The sequence below is a fragment of the Dasypus novemcinctus genome, chromosome 3, assembly GCF_030445035.2.
Source record: "Dasypus novemcinctus isolate mDasNov1 chromosome 3, mDasNov1.1.hap2, whole genome shotgun sequence".
Classification (NCBI taxonomy): domain Eukaryota; kingdom Metazoa; phylum Chordata; class Mammalia; order Cingulata; family Dasypodidae; genus Dasypus; species Dasypus novemcinctus.
In genome coordinates this window covers 48,321,667-48,337,746 of record NC_080675.1, presented here as the reverse complement: position 1 = coordinate 48,337,746, position 16,080 = coordinate 48,321,667, and positions in this window count along the sequence as shown.

Here is a 16,080-nt window from a genome sequence, read left to right as displayed (position 1 = left end):
CCTGGGACCTTGTATGTGGGAAGCCGGTGCTCAACCACTGAACTACACTGGCTCCCCAGATTTGTTTTTTTCATTTGTTTGTTTGTTTTTGTTTTTAGTAGGTGCTGGGGATCAAACCCAGGACCTTATACATGGGAAGCAGGCAGTCAACGCCTGAGCTACTTATGCTCCCCTCAGATTACTTTGATACCAAATGTTGCAGGTTGGATTCCCCATGAAACAGTTTATAAGAGAAAGGCATGGAGAAGGTTTATTAGAGTGTTCTTGATAATGGGCAATTCTCTTCAGATCACTACTTGTGGAAGGAAAGGAAGCAGAAGGGAAAGTTGAGCTCTAATCGAGAGCCAGCAAAGGGCTCAGCTAAAGTCAAAGAGAACTCTGAAGCTATGTCTCTTATCCTAAGTTTGTGTGAAGAGACCTGGCCTTTATGGTCCCATGTTGATTTGTCTTTAGGTATGGGCTATCCCTGAAAGGTAGCCTGACTTTAGGTGAGGCAGTCTTCTTCAGCTAGATCTCCAAGGAATATTGACAGCTGCACTCTCAGGAGCTGAGGATATGTCTTTCATTCCTGGAGGAGGATATAGATGGACCAGCAGCCATCTGTACTAAAATATGTCTAGCTATAAAGTGAACAAAGATTAAGCTGGGATGACTGCTACATTTCAAAAGAAATACCATGGAATGTGAACAACACGGGGGCAGGAGTTTTTGTCTGTTTTGTGCATTGCTCTATTCCTCACATGTCGATCAGTGACTGGTATGTAGTATGTATTCTGCAAATATTTGTTGAACAAATGCTTGTCCCCTAGATCTGTAGATTTTTATATAATGGAGTCCATGTGCTTTCCCACATCTCTAGTCAGATCTATTTCTTCTAAATAAGATATAGCTTTCCATTGTCATAGACTGGCAATGAGTTTCAAGCCATCATATATGGATGATAGTGCATTGGTATTTCTCAACTGAAGTTAAAATGGAAGAAAAAATCTGATTTTGTTTTCTGAGACCTATTATGTAGATGACTGAATCATAGTATTATTCCTGACCATCATATTTTTTTCTTGAAAATTATTGAACAACTTAAAATTCACCTATATACATGTGGCCAAGTTTTATTTTATTTCTTAAAGCTGATTATACACCCACAATGGAAAATGTAACTTCTAGTTTAGCCTTAAACTATCTAACCTATTCAGACACATTTTGGGTAAGACAGTCAAATACTAATACTCATTTTGTATTGAGAGAGGGCAAATACACAAATTGACATAGTAAATCTTTCCCTGCTAGATACTGGAAAACTAATAAGGAAGTGTAGTCAAAAGTGAAAAATCCCTTAGGAAGCAACATTAACAAAATTGCTTTTATGAGTATCTGTCATTTTATGAGTATCTGTCATTCAACAAAAATCATGCCCACCTAATCCCATATTTTTCTCTTTTAAATTATGACTAGCTGTTGCAGAAAGAAATATATATACATATATATTAATTTGCACTATATTAAATAAAGTTATGTATAGTCTATGGCTTTATTAGGACAATTTGTATAAATTTGTAGATTTAATTTCCTTTGTGATATCACTTGATAACTTTCTTATTGCTTGCCTTGTTCACTCACACTCTTGTCCTGTAAAGTTATATATCTTAAAGGGTATAAAAGTTCATAAACATCAGTATAATTATGGAGTAAATCTCCAAATAATAATTTTAATGATGTAAGTAATAGCATCTATTTATTAAGTGCTTCTTTCTTTCCAAGCATAGTTTGGTCTCACTGCTATCCTACATAATGTTCAAGAGCATCCTGAATCCAAATCCCATATTTATAATCTCTACCCAATATTCTGTTTCACTGACTAATTTGCTAGTCTTGTGGGCTACTGCCTTTCACTGCATTAGCTTGCTGAACTCACTGACGGCTGCTATTAGTAATTGTAATGAAAAGAACCTTCTAAGTCCAATGTTTCTTCTCTTTCACATTGGATGAATTCATTTGGAACATTCTCTGAAATTGTTGACCACCAAGATTCAGAAAGAAAACCAGGAAAATGTTGGAGGTGGTCATGGAATTTATAGTTCCCTGAACAGCCCTATTATCCTATGCATTTGGAATTTTACATACTGTGTTCTTTCTGTTGAACATGGTCTGACTTTGCCCCCTGCAAAGTTGACCTAACAAACTTCTTACCCTTCATGTTGAAGTTCAAACCTTCTCTCCCATTTCTATGCTGCCTTCTGAATTCCTCAGGCAGATGGTGCTTGTGCTCTTAGGATCAGATTTATATTGGGAATTATTTTCTTTCTAAAATGGAATTACTTATAGGGCTTTCCACCTATTAGATTATGAGATAATTAAGGATGTGATCTTGGCCTTTTAATACTTGACTTCCCAGCACTTGACAGAGTAGTATCTTGTACAATTATTTGTTGAATGAATAAATGCAAAAATAGACAAATTCCAAGAATGCTAGAACCAAAAGTGATGTTTAGGCAAAAACAACCATCTCAAAGAATAACAAAGCAAGGCATGTGGCTTAGCTGGCAGTGCACACAGACTGGATATGTCATTAAAAACTTCTCTCTAGGGAAGCGGCCTTGGCCCAGTGGTTAGGGCATTGTCTACCACATGGGAGGTCTGTGATTCAAACCCTGGACCTCCTTGACCCGTGTGGAGCTGGCCCATGCACAGTGCTGATGCACACAAGGAGTGTCGTGCCACGCAGGGGTGTCCCCCGTGTAGGAGAGCCCCACGCCAAGGAGTGCGGCTCATAAGGAGAGCCGCCCAGCGTGAAAGAAAGTGCAGCCTGCCCAAGTATGGCACCACACACACGGAGAACTGACACAGCAAGATGACGCAACAAAAAGAAACTCAGATTCCCATGCCGCTGACAACAACAGAAGCAGACAAAGAACACGCAGCAAAATGGACACAGAGAACAGTCAACTGGGGTTGGGGGGTCAGGGCAAGGGGAGAGAAATAAATAAAAAAAATAAATCTTTAAAAGTAAAACTTCTTTCCCCATCCCAAGGAGAACTCTTGCTATAGCTTGTAGCCTTTTGGTTCTTGCTTCTGTGGACTGGAATAGGAACCCAAGTCTTTAGCAACTCATGTGCTTCATTTACAAGACATTTGACTCTCTGCTATCATTTACTTCATTGGTTGATTGACTGAATTAATGTCACTGTGAAGATACACATGCTGTTTCATTGAAGAATTTTCACTTGGTGCAAACTGTTTAAGAAAGAGCAGAAAATTTCTTGCTTGCTTTCAGGTACTCCTTTAAATACCTTTAGTACATTTTTCCTCTTTTAGCTTTTAACAGGCCTTTAGTAGACTATGCACATTGCGTTTTTTCTGCTATCAACACATACCCACTAAGAGGAAAAGCAATTTATGCTGATCTTTTGGGCCCTTAAATTGTCTGGATCTGAGGAAAATCAGTATAGGCTTTCCTAATTTTATTATGGTTCACTTTATTGTGCTTAGCAGATACTGTGTTTTTTAAAAAATTGAATGTTTCTGGCAACCCTGTGTAGAGCAAGTCTATTGGTGCCACTTTTCCAACAGCATGTGCTCATTTCATGTTTCCGTGTCACATTTTGGTAATGCTTGTAATAAACTCATTATTTTTTTAATCTGTTATGGTGCTCTGTGATCAGTGAGTTTGATGTTACTATTGTAATTGTTTTGGGGCACCAATTGTATATGGTGCCCATATAACAGCACAATGAGATGTTGCATGTGCTCTGACTGCTTCACCAACCTGTCATTCCCCATCCTTCTCCCTCTCCTCATGCCTCTTTATTTTTTGAGATGCACTATTACTGAAATTAGGCCAATTAATAACCGTACAATGGCCTCTAAGAGTTCAAGTGAAAGGAAAATGTGCACATCTCTCACTTTAAATCCAAAGCTAGAAATGATTAAGCATAGTGAAGAAGGCATGTGGGAAGCTGAGGTAGGCTGAGAGCTAGGCCTCTTACATTAGTTAGCCAAGTTGTGAATGCACAGGAAAAATTCTTGAGGGCCGCTAAAAATGCTAGTCCATTTCTTAACACGTGAATGTTAAGAAAATTAAACAGCTTTATTGCTGATTTGGAGAAACTTTTAGTAGTCTGGAAAGAAGATCAAACCAGCCACACAATCTTCGTAAGCAAAAACCTAATCGAGAACAAGGCCCTTACTCTCTTCTAGACTGTGAAGCCTGAGAGAGGTGAAGAAGAAAAGTTTGAAGCTAGCAGAAGTTCATTTATGAGACTTAAGGAAAGAAACTCTCCATAACATAAAAATGCAAAGAGATGCAGCAAATGCTGATGTAGAAGCTGAAGCAAGTTATCCAGAAGATCCAGCTGAGATAATTGATGAAAGTGGCTACACAAAATGACAGATTATCAATGTAGACGAAACAGCCTTCTAAGGGAAGAAAATGCCATCTAGGACTTTCATGGCTGGAGAGAAGTCAATGCTTAGCCTCAAAACTTCAGGGGCAGGATGACTCTCTTGTTAGGGCTCATGCAACTGGTGACTTTAAGTTGAAGCCAATACATGTTTATGTATGTGTTCTGCAAATATTTGTTGAATAAATGCTTGTCCCCCAGATCTGTAGATTTTTTACATAGCAGAGGTCGTGAGCTTTCCCACCTCTCTAGTCAGATCTATTTCTTCTAAATAAGATATAACTTTCCATTGTCATAGACTGGCCATGAGTTTCAACCCATCATGTATGGATGGTAGTGCATTGGTATTTATCAACTAAAGTTAAATTGGAAGAAAAAATCTGATTTTTTTTTTTGTTTTCTGAGACCTATTATGTAGATGACTGAATCATAGTATTATTCCTGTCATAATTTTTTCTTGAAAATTATTGAGCAACTTAAAATTCAATTATATACTTGTAGTTAAGTTTTGTTTCTTAAAGCTGATGATACACCCACAATGGAAAATGTAACTTTTAGTTTAGCCTCAAATTAGGGCAGGCTGAGTCTCTTGTTAGGGGCTCATGCAACTGGTGACTTTAAGTTGAAGCCAATGCTCGTTTACCATTCTGAAATGGAACAATAAAGCCTGGGTGACAACACATCTGTTTATAACAAGGTTTATTGACTATCTTAAGCCCACTGTTGAGATTTGCTGCTCGGAAATACTCTTTTCAAAATATTACTGCTCATTGACAATGCACCTGGTCACCCCACCCAAGTGCTCTGATGGAGAGGTACAAAGAGATGAACGCTATTTTCATATCTGCTAATACAACACCCATTTTGCAGTCTATGGATCAAGGAGCAATTCTGATTTTCATTTAATTTCATTTATTATTTAAGAAATACATTTCATAAGGCTGTAGCTGACATAGATACTGATTCCTCTGATGGATCTGGGCAAACTAAATTGAAAACCTTCTGGAAAGGATTCACCATTCTAGATGCCATTAAGAACATTTGGGATTCATGGGAGGAGGCCAAAATATCAACATTAACAGGAGTTTGGAAGAAATTTATTTCAACCCTCATGGATGGCTTTGAGGGGCTCAAGACTTCAGTGAAGGAAGTAACTGCAAATTTGGTGGAATAGAAGGAGAACCAGAATTAGAAAGGAGCCTGAAGATGTGACTGAATTGCTGCAATCTCCTGGTAAAACTTTCATGGATGAGGAGTTGCATCTAATGGATAAGCAAAGATAGTGGTAGATAGGAGATAGACCTGACTCCTGGTGAAGAGGCTGTGAATACTGCTGAAATGACAAATGATTTAGACTATTACATAAATTTAGTTGATAAAGCAGCTGCAGGGTTAGAGAATTAACTCTAATTTTGAAAGAAATTCTGTTGTGGGTAAGAGCTATCAAATATTATAGAATGCTTCAGAGAAATCTTTTATGAAAGGAAGAGGCATACTTCATTGCTGCCTTATTTTAAGAAAATGTTACAGCTACCCCAGCCTTTAGCAATCACTATTCTTATCAGTCAGCAGCCGTCAACAGGGAGGCAAGATGTTCCTCCAGCAAAAATATAAAGACTCACTGAAGGTTCAGATAGTTAGCAATTTTTAGCAAGAAAATATTTTTAAATTAAGGTCTGTTGTTTCAGACAAAATAATGTTGCACATTTAATAGACTACAATATAGTGCAAACATAACTTTTATATGCACTGGGAAACCAAAAACATAATGTGACTTGTTTTATTGTGATATTCACTTTATTGGTCTCAAACTGAATCCACAATATCTCTGAGGTACGCCCCTACTGACCCCTTCTCTAATTTCAGTGTGAAAGGTAAGAGGCAATGAATGACTTGGAGATGAGAAATGACAGGAAATTGTAAAGGATTTTAAAATTAGAGTCATCTAGATTAGGAAATCTCAGAGAACTTCACATAATGATATTTGCCTCACAATACACCTGGTATCACATTTGGAATTCTACCAGGAGGTGATGTTATAAGGATTGTGCTACTTAATGAAATGGAAAGAAAATTTAATGAAGCTCTCCTTCTTTTTCCTTCCACTGAAATATTTTTTCCTCAGGCACCTTTCCTCTCTGAAAGAAATGATGCTGGATCTGAGACTCTGAGTCTCCCTTCTCTTACATGCTAACAGCTACATGGTGACACGTGGCATCTAAGTTCTGGTGTGTAGGTGTTGTAGGATAGCTTCCAAGGAATTTATCTGTGATGTGCAGTCCAGTGATTAACTAGACTCTGCTTAGGACAGGAAGGAAACTCTCTCCTGAGATGTTTTCATAGTTCTCATAGTTCTGTCATAGTTCAAGAGCATCCACCAAACAAATTTGCTTGAGAAATTCAGCAGTGGAGAGTTTTGACCTCATGCTATCAAACTGGAAGTTCTTACCCAGTCTAAACTGATACTGACTTTTCCTTTGCTTGCATTATTTTAAATGAACATGACATAGGATAACCTGTCCTGCAATGCCCCATCAGTTCCTCTCTATGATAAAAATTGAAATTCAGAGTATAGCATTATTTTCCATTTCTAACAACAGACTTCAAAAGAACCATTTCTAGGACTATGAAAAATATATATATCAGAATTCAGGGTGAATAAGAAAAATTGTTCTTGGGAGCAGATGTGGCTCAAGTAGTTGAGCACCTGCTTCCCATGTGGGAGGTCCCAGGTTCTGTTCCCTTGTACCTCCTGAAAAACAAAACCAAAAAACAAGCAAACCAACTAACTCAGGGAAGCTGATGTAGCTCAGAGGTTGAGTGCTGGCTTCTTACATATGACGTCCTGGGTTCAATCCCCAGTCTGGTACCTAAAAACAATAACAACAACAACAACAACAACAACAACAAAGCAAGTTGTAGGTTGTTCTCTGTTTCTTTGTCAACTATTAAGTGGGACTCCAATAGAATTGGGAATGAAAAACTTGTTCTTGTTTGTCACCCTTCTCTAAGACATCTGAGAAGGAACTCATTCCTATATTTTGTATAGAAAGCAATGTGAGGACAAATTGTCAAGCCATCAATATTCAGTATGAAGCTATGGGGTTGATATTCTTTTAGACAGCTCTTTGTCTCTTTCTTTTCATGTCATTCTGATGGCCAATTTCCATAACTCTCATTTGGTCAGAAATACAATATTTCTCACTGGTCCTTTCATTTTGTTTGTTTGTTTATTTATTTGTTATTTTTACTTATTTTTTAATAAAATTGCCCTTTTTTAAAAAAGATACATAGATTACAAAAAATGTTACATTAAAAAAATATGAGGTTTCCACATACCCACCCCCGACCCCCCCACTCCTTCCACATCAACAACCTCTTTCATCATTGTGGCACATTCATTGCCTTTGGTGAATACATTTAGGAACACTGCCACACTGCTTGGATTATAGTTTACATTGTAGTTTACACTCTCCCCCAGTACATTCAGTGGGTTATGGCAGGATATATAATGTCTAGCATCTGTCCCTGTAATATCATTTAGAGTCAACTCCAAGTCCCCAAAATGCCCCCACATCTCATATATTCTTCCCTCTCCCTGCCCTCAGCAATTACCATGGTCACTTTCCGCAGATCAATACTACAGTTTCTTCCATTACTAGTCACAATAGTTCTATAGTAGGATACAAGTAAGTTCACTCTAATCTATGTTTTATTCCTCCATCCTGTGGACCCTGGGTTGGGGATGTCCACTCCACTTATACATTGAGAGGGAGCTTAGATCCTACATGGTTGATGGATGTGGTTCTCCTGCTTGGAGTTGTAGGCACTCTCAGTTCCCTAGTGTGGTGGTTGACCATTTTCACCACCCTGTTAGCTGACCTGTGTAAGTCCAACAAACTGGAGAGTAGGAGTTGCAACTCTGCTGAGGCTCAGGGCTCAGCTGGCATATGGCCAGTCCAGAGATTGAAGTCTCCTGGGTATACACCAATCCTAGCACCAACCACAGGTTCAGTAAAAGTGACAGAGGAGTCATGTGTAGAAAGTTCACATCTGAGTCCAACTGGATCACACTCAGGAACACAAATTCCAAAGTAGGGCCCACTGACAAGGTACTGAACTCCAGAGCCAACTGCCATGATTACAGAACCTGTGTGTCTCCATGGCCCTCAGGAGCATCAGTACCTGGGGTTGTATCTACTTTGGCTGTCTCTGGGATCCTGCTGAGGTGTATATAAGCATGACCCCTCTGAAGACCTCCTGATTCTTTCTGAAGATTCTTAGCCATATAAACTCATTTGTCTTTACCATTTCCTCCTTTTATTCAAGGTCTTTTTCTAGTTTCATCACCAGTTAGTGATTGGTAGTAATCCCTCAGTGCCCAGTAGGCTCATCCCAGGAAGTCATGTTCCACAGTGGGGCGGGGGGGGCGGGGCGGAGGGGGGAGTAATGTGTTTACATACTGAGTTTGGCTTAGAAAGTGACCACATTTGAGCAACATGGAGGCTCTCAGGAGGTAACACTTAGGAACTCTGCAGCTCTAGGCCTAGTTGAAATTTCAGGTACATAGGCTCATAAGCATGGTCATCAATATCAAGGGCTCATCACTGGAGCACCCTTCTTCACTGGTCTTTGCCCTTGCACTTGGGGGATTGTTGCAGTTCCTTTGGGGAATGTGACAGAGCTCCCCTGGCTAGGAACTCATCACTCCATCAATTGTAATTTGTAACTGTAACTACAAGAAAATACCCAACATATATCTGAATATTTTTATGTACCCTATATACATGCCCTGTCCCTCCCAACCATGTGTGCCACATCAATAGTACCCTACACCAGCATTCCTTCCCTGCCATAGACCCCTCCGTGGTCCAAAACTTCTCCAAAAAAGAAGCCTAATATATTGCCAAATTAAATTAATAGGAAAATGAAATAGTAGTGATAACTTTAAAGATTAGAAATAAAATGCACACTAATTTAGAAAAATTAAAATAAAGTAAAAATAAATTGGGGTATTAAAAAATGAAAAATATCATAAAACTTTGTTTTTGATGTTTTTGCCTTTCATCACTGTAATAGGTGTTGCCTTGTATGTACAGTGGCAAGGCAATTTCATTCATTTCTTCCTCAGTGTCTAATACTTTCTCTTTTTTTTCCCTAATTTTTAATTTTGCCTTCAAAAAAGTTTTAGATCATAGTAAAGTCACATATACAATATGGGGGACTCCCATATATCCATCATCAAATCCTTTTCCTCCTTCCCCAGCAATGATCTTTTTGCATCTTCATGTTATATTTGCTGCAGCTTATGTACAGATATTGAAACATAGCTATCAAACATGGTTCCATTTTGGTTTACATTATTTTTTATATTTTAGACTGCACAATTTTCTAAATTTTTAGTTACCTTATGTTTTATATTATGGTTTACATTTTAGCCTATAGACTTTTATACAGTTTTGGTGTAATTTATCATGTTCTATATCCATCATTGCACGGTCTCGTGGAACACTTCCATTGCTCCCCAGTTACCCTGCTTCCATCTATTCTATTCCTCTTTTCCCCTCCCCTCAGGACCCTCAGTGGCAATCAATCTTCATTGCTTGAAGAACCAGATTCACAGATACTCACAACACCACTGATTGCTTGACATACTTGACTGTCCTTCCCCTTTGGCAGCCACCAATTCTCTCGAGAGACAGAATTCCCTCTGTTTGAGAACATCAGGCCTCCCCAGGATGTGGGTACATTTTCCCACTCATTGTATGGGTCTCCGCCCAATGATATAACACACTATGACAAAATGAACACTCACACACTCCCTAGAAGCCTGCCCCTGTGCCAGATGCTCCCCCTTAAGCACCTTAAACAGATAATCCTTCTGTATGATATTTTCTAGAGTTTTCTCAACATATAGTTTCAACCACATACCCAACAATCTTCCATGTTCAACTGCTCCCCTCATCCCTCCCCCCACAATTCCTTGGGTCATCTGACCCATCCTCCCAACCCTAGCCCCCTCAAGCCTGCAAAGCCCCTCTGAAAGTTATCCCTCTGCCCCCATTTTATCCCTTCCATGTACAAATACTTACATCCACTTTATCATAGATTTCATCCATGTAGGCATCAGCTCACAACCTTCCTCTTCCCCCAAATTTCCTGTAAACTATCATTCAGTCTCTAGCTCTCTGAGACAGTTTAGTATGCTTAGTTCATATCATGTAGTATTTGTCCTTCATGCATTTTGTTTATTAGTCTGATAACTTAAACATTGTATTTTAGGTGGGGCATAAAATTAGCCAAAGAAAAGCAAGTATCATGTTGAATGAAGCAAGCTGGGCATTGAAGGACAAATATTACATGACCTCGCTGATATGAATTAAGCAAATTGAACAGATTCAGAGAGCTAGAGTCTGAAAGATAGGTTTACAGGAAATAGAAAGGGAGAAGAAGATTGTGAGCCAATGACCACACAGGCAAAATCTATGATAAGGTAGAAGTGAGTAGTTGTGCAGTGAAGGGATATGACAGGAGTATAGTCATAATATTGGGTTGGATGGTGCAGGTTTGACAGGGGGTAGGGTGGGAAGGATGGGTTGGAACTGGGGGGAGAGTTGGGGGAGGGAGCAGGTGAATGAACACTGGGGATTGGTGGGTATGTGGGTGAAACTACAATGTTGAGAAAACTCTTGGCAATATGATAAGGAAGGGTTACTGATTTAGGGCATTGAATGGTGGGGGCATATGGAACAGGGCACACCTGGGGCAGTCTTCTAGAGAATGTGCAAGTGATCATTTTGTCATAGTGTGTTATATCAGCGAGTGGAGACCCACATAATAGAGGGGAGAAGTTGGACTTCCATATTGGGGATGCCTGATATGTTCTCAAACAGAGGGGAGGGTGTCTCTTGAGAGCATGGGTGGTTCCTAATAGGGGAGGACAGACTAATGTGTCAAGTCCTCAGCGTTGTTGCAGGTATCTATGAATCATGTCCTTCAAGGAGTGAAGCCTGGTGGTCACTGTGGGCCCCGAGGGGAGGGAGAGGAAGGAAGAGAATGGATGGAAGATGGGGTATGTAGGGGACAATGGAAGTGTTCTGCATGATCTTGCAAGGATGGATATAAGCCTTGTTAAATTTCATCAAAAATTTATAAAAGTGTATGGTCTAAAATGTAAGCTATAATGTAAACCATTGACCATGGTTAGTAGCTATGTTTCAATGTTTGTACATCAGTTGTAACAAATGTACCATCCACATGTAAAATAGGGAAGGGGGAAAATGGCTGGATGTTGGGTATATGGGGTCTCCTATATTCTGTATGTAACTTTACTATGGCTTAAAACTTGTTTGAAGAAAAAAATGAAAAAAAGTAACACACTGGGGAAGAAATGTTAGAAAATGCCACTGTTCATACAGGACAACAGATATTACAGTGATGAAAAGCAAAATGCCAAAAAATATAAAAATGTATTTTTCATTTTTTTAATACCCCAGTTTTTTAAAACTTTATTTTAGTCTTATTTTTTCTAAATTATTACTTATTTTATTTCTTATGTTTAAACCTATCAGTATTATTTCATTTTCCTATTAATCGAATCTGGCAATATTCTTGGTTTCATTTTTGAAGAAGTTTTGGTTCACAGAAGGGTTACAACTATAGCAGGAGTGGATCATTGGTGTGGGGTGTCAGTGATGGGGGATACATGGGATGAAGTTCACCTAGGCATCCATATAAGGTTTATATATATGTTTAAATATTCATGGGGCATTGCCACAGTGGGTAGAGATTCACTCAATAACCAAAAGAATATTGAATTCCTATGCTGAAGAGCTCTGCCACATTCTCTAATGAAACAGCAACAATCTCCCAAGTGCAGGGGCAATGACTAGGGAAGAAGGATGGTCCATTGATGGACTCCTGATATAGACAATTATGCTTATGAACCTTTTGCTCTTGAAATTGCAACTTAGCCTATAGTTGTAGGGTGCCTAAGAGTTACGTTCTGAGAACCTCCATGTTGCTCAAATGCAGCTTCTCTGTAAGCCAAACTCAGCATATAAATGCATTACCTGCCCCCCCAGCATGGGACATGACTCTTCAGGATGAGCCTCCCTGGTGCTGAGGGATTACTACCAAGCACTGACTGATGCAACTGGAAAAAAGACCTTGAATAAAAGGGGGAAAAGGAAAAGATAAATGAATTCATATGACTAAGAGGCTTCAAAGTGAAGCAGGAGGTCATCAGAGAGGTAACGCTTATGCATGTCTCAGCAGGATCTCATAGACAGCTAAAGTAGCGATTACCCCAAGTAGTAGGTCTCCTGAGGGCACTGGAGACACTCAGGTCCAACAGTCATGGCAGATAGTTCTGAGCCTACTGTGGAGTTTGTGCTTCTGAGTGTGACAGAGTTGGACTCAGATGTGACCTCTCTACACATGCCTCTTCTGTCCCTTTTATTTGAAGCTATAGCTGGTGCTGGAGTTGGTAGGTGTACATTCTAGGGACTTGAATCTCTGGACTGTTCATGTGCCAGCTGGGCCCCGAGCTTCAGCAGAGTTGCAGCTCCTACTCTCCACTTCACTGGACTCACCCAGGACAACTAACAAGGAGGTGAGGATGGACAACCACCACACCAAGGAACTGAGAGTGTCTACAACTGCAAGCAAGAAAGCCCCATTCACCAGCCATATGGGATTGAAGTCCCCTCTAAATTAGAGGTGGAGTGGGCATCACCATCCCCGAATCCTCAGGATTGGGGAATAAAATATGGACTAGAGTGGACTTATTGGTACTCTACTACAGACTTATTGTGATTCTGACAATGGAAGAAATTATGGCATTCTTGTGGAGACAGTGGCCAGTGGAAGCGCTGAAGTCAGGGAGAGTGAAAAAGAGGTGTAATATGGGAGCATTTTCAGGACTTGGAATTGACTTGAATGACATTGCAATGGCAGATACAGGCCATTATATATCCTGCCATAACCTACAGAATGGAGTGGGAGAGAGTTTAAAGTACAATGTAAACTATAATCCATGCTTAGTGGCAATGCTCCAAAATGTGTTCATTAATTGCAGTGAATATACCACACTAATGTAACATTTTATGTACTCTAAATATTTTTTAAAATTAATAAAAATATATTCTGAAAAAAGAAAGGCAAGTGTAACATATTAAGTATCCAAATAGGAATGGGCTTGTTTTAGGTATCTTTTCAAATTTAAAGGAACTATTTTAAACTTGGGATTTTATGAGGAAAACATTAAGTGATGAATTGAGATTGAACAAGAACTTGAAATACTCTTTTCCCTTAATGGGTTTAAATACATCCACAAAGCACAGTCTAAACAACTTACAGCTACAACTACAATAAGACCCTTTACTATTGAGATCTAGGGGAACTCTTGTACAGAGATAATGCCTCATTTTGGTTCCATGTGCATCTCCTTCCTGCCCCAATTCTCTCCTGATTTACCTTCTGGTCTGAGAATGCTTACCTTCAACATTTCATTTTCTTGAATCAGGCAGGTATACCAATTCCAGAGTATTTTCAGTTTTCCTGTCTGCAGTTACTCAAGGTTTAAATTTTAAATTCAGGTTCCATCAATTGCATTTATCTGTCTGTATTTGGATATAAATCTGAGGAATTTAGGGAAACTACTCTTCTCTCAGTCTCTTTAAATGTTTTTTGTGGCGACTTCTTCCAACGTATTTATGGTGCAGAGATGGACAGGCTTTAGTTTTGGGGGGGTGGGGGGGTGGCGGGATGACTTTCAGCCGGAGTGTACCTGAAACAGTTTCTCTCCCATGCTTAAAGTCTGGCAGTCTGTAGTTTATTTTTGTTTCACTCTGAGTTTCCCTAAACAACATCAGCAGATAAAATGACCCATTTGCTATTTTATGGGGTTTTCCTCTTTAGCCAACTTGTGTATCCTGTGTTTGTGATTTACAAACTCTCAAGAAAGAAAGTGCCTATGAAGAAAGTGCTGGCAAGAGTGGGGGGATTATTTTGGGCTACACACCTAGCTACACTGACAGCTGCTACAGGAGCCTCTTGACTGTTGGTTATCACAAAGTCATCAAGGTCTCAATAAAAGTTTTTCATTTATTCTCTGAATATCTGATTATAGTAGCATAGAATAGGCAGAAAGGAAACACATAAACACACAGGCATATATACACGCACACACAATTTATTGAGTATTTGCTATGTACCACATAGTGTATAACTGTTTTGCATATTTTAATTCCTCTGATTCTCTGGTAACACTCTGAGATAGGTGATATTATTATTATTATTTTATAAGCAAGGAATTTGAGGCACAGAGAAACTAAATATTAATAATTTACCTAAGTCTACATGATAGTAAAAGATAAAGCCAGAATTGGATTCCAGTCAGTCAAGTTCAAGTCTATATCTAACAACATTGCTAATCATTTTCACAATCTTATTTGAAAAGCCCAGTTATGGAGGCCCCAGTACCCCTCCCCAACATAGCAGTTGAAATGAAAAAAAAATACACATCATGGCTATTGACTCTCTAATCAGTTCATAAGTTTTACGCCTGCTCTGTATGCTCCTGCTGCTTGTTTTCCCTCCTCATCCAAGTCCTTTAATACAAACACTCTTGGGAAAGGCACAATACTATAATTTAGAAATAACTTTATAGGATCAATTTACCCCTTCTATTCTGAGAGCACTGGACACCTAGCTATTACAGAGACTGGGAAGCAGAAGATATGAATAAAGATACACCTGACTTTACAACTTTGTTGTTTTCTAATCAAAATGAGCAAAGAGAAATTCCCAGGACATGTCTTCCTTTATCCCAGTCTCTGTTTTTGGACTATACAAATAAGTAATAGATACTATTTCTGTCCTTAATATCTTTGATCTCTCTGCCCTCTGTCCTTCAGTACAATAAATAAACTCACAAAGGGCAAGGGTCTCATCGCAATGATCTCTTTATCTGCTCCCTGGCTTAGGGTGCAGCTTGTTCACAATAAATGCTTGCTGAACCAGTGCTTAAATTGGTGGTTCTATGGCTCAGCTCTGGTATAAGTAAGGTGAAGAGTCTGGGTTCCTGAAGATGCCCTGAAGCACCCAAATGCCTTGAGCTCAGTGGGTGTCCTCTTGTTAGCAAGAGCTCATACTTGGCAGCAGGTGGCAGCAAACCATTGCTTTTCTTCTCTCATCATCAGGATAAAGGTGGCATGGCCTTCACTGTTCACAAGTGTCCATGTGATGCCTTATGGATCTTAATTGCTAAGAAATTCACCTCCATAAACATTATCCTCAACTAACTTTCCCTTCAGAAAAAAATAGTGTTGTATAGAAGGAATTCAATTTGAATGAAAATGAACAAAACCTAGAAAGTCAATAGGTGCTCTCCAGGTTCTTTATGCTGGTTGAAGGTGGTCACCTGGGATGATGCCACAGGGAGGAACTTTTGGCAGAGCAGCTTCTAGAGATGGGTCAATTGTCTCAGCTTTCCTCTAAACTCTGCCTTGCAGGAAGGCAACTAGGAAGTATCATAGGATGACCATATGTCCAGGTGGCCTAGGATAGTCTATTTTATGTCTGGTGTCCCCACCTACTTATTAATAGTGCTCCCTTTACACTCTCAAAAGTGTCCTATTTTGGATGGTAAATTTTTTGTTCTGCAGTTAGGTCATCT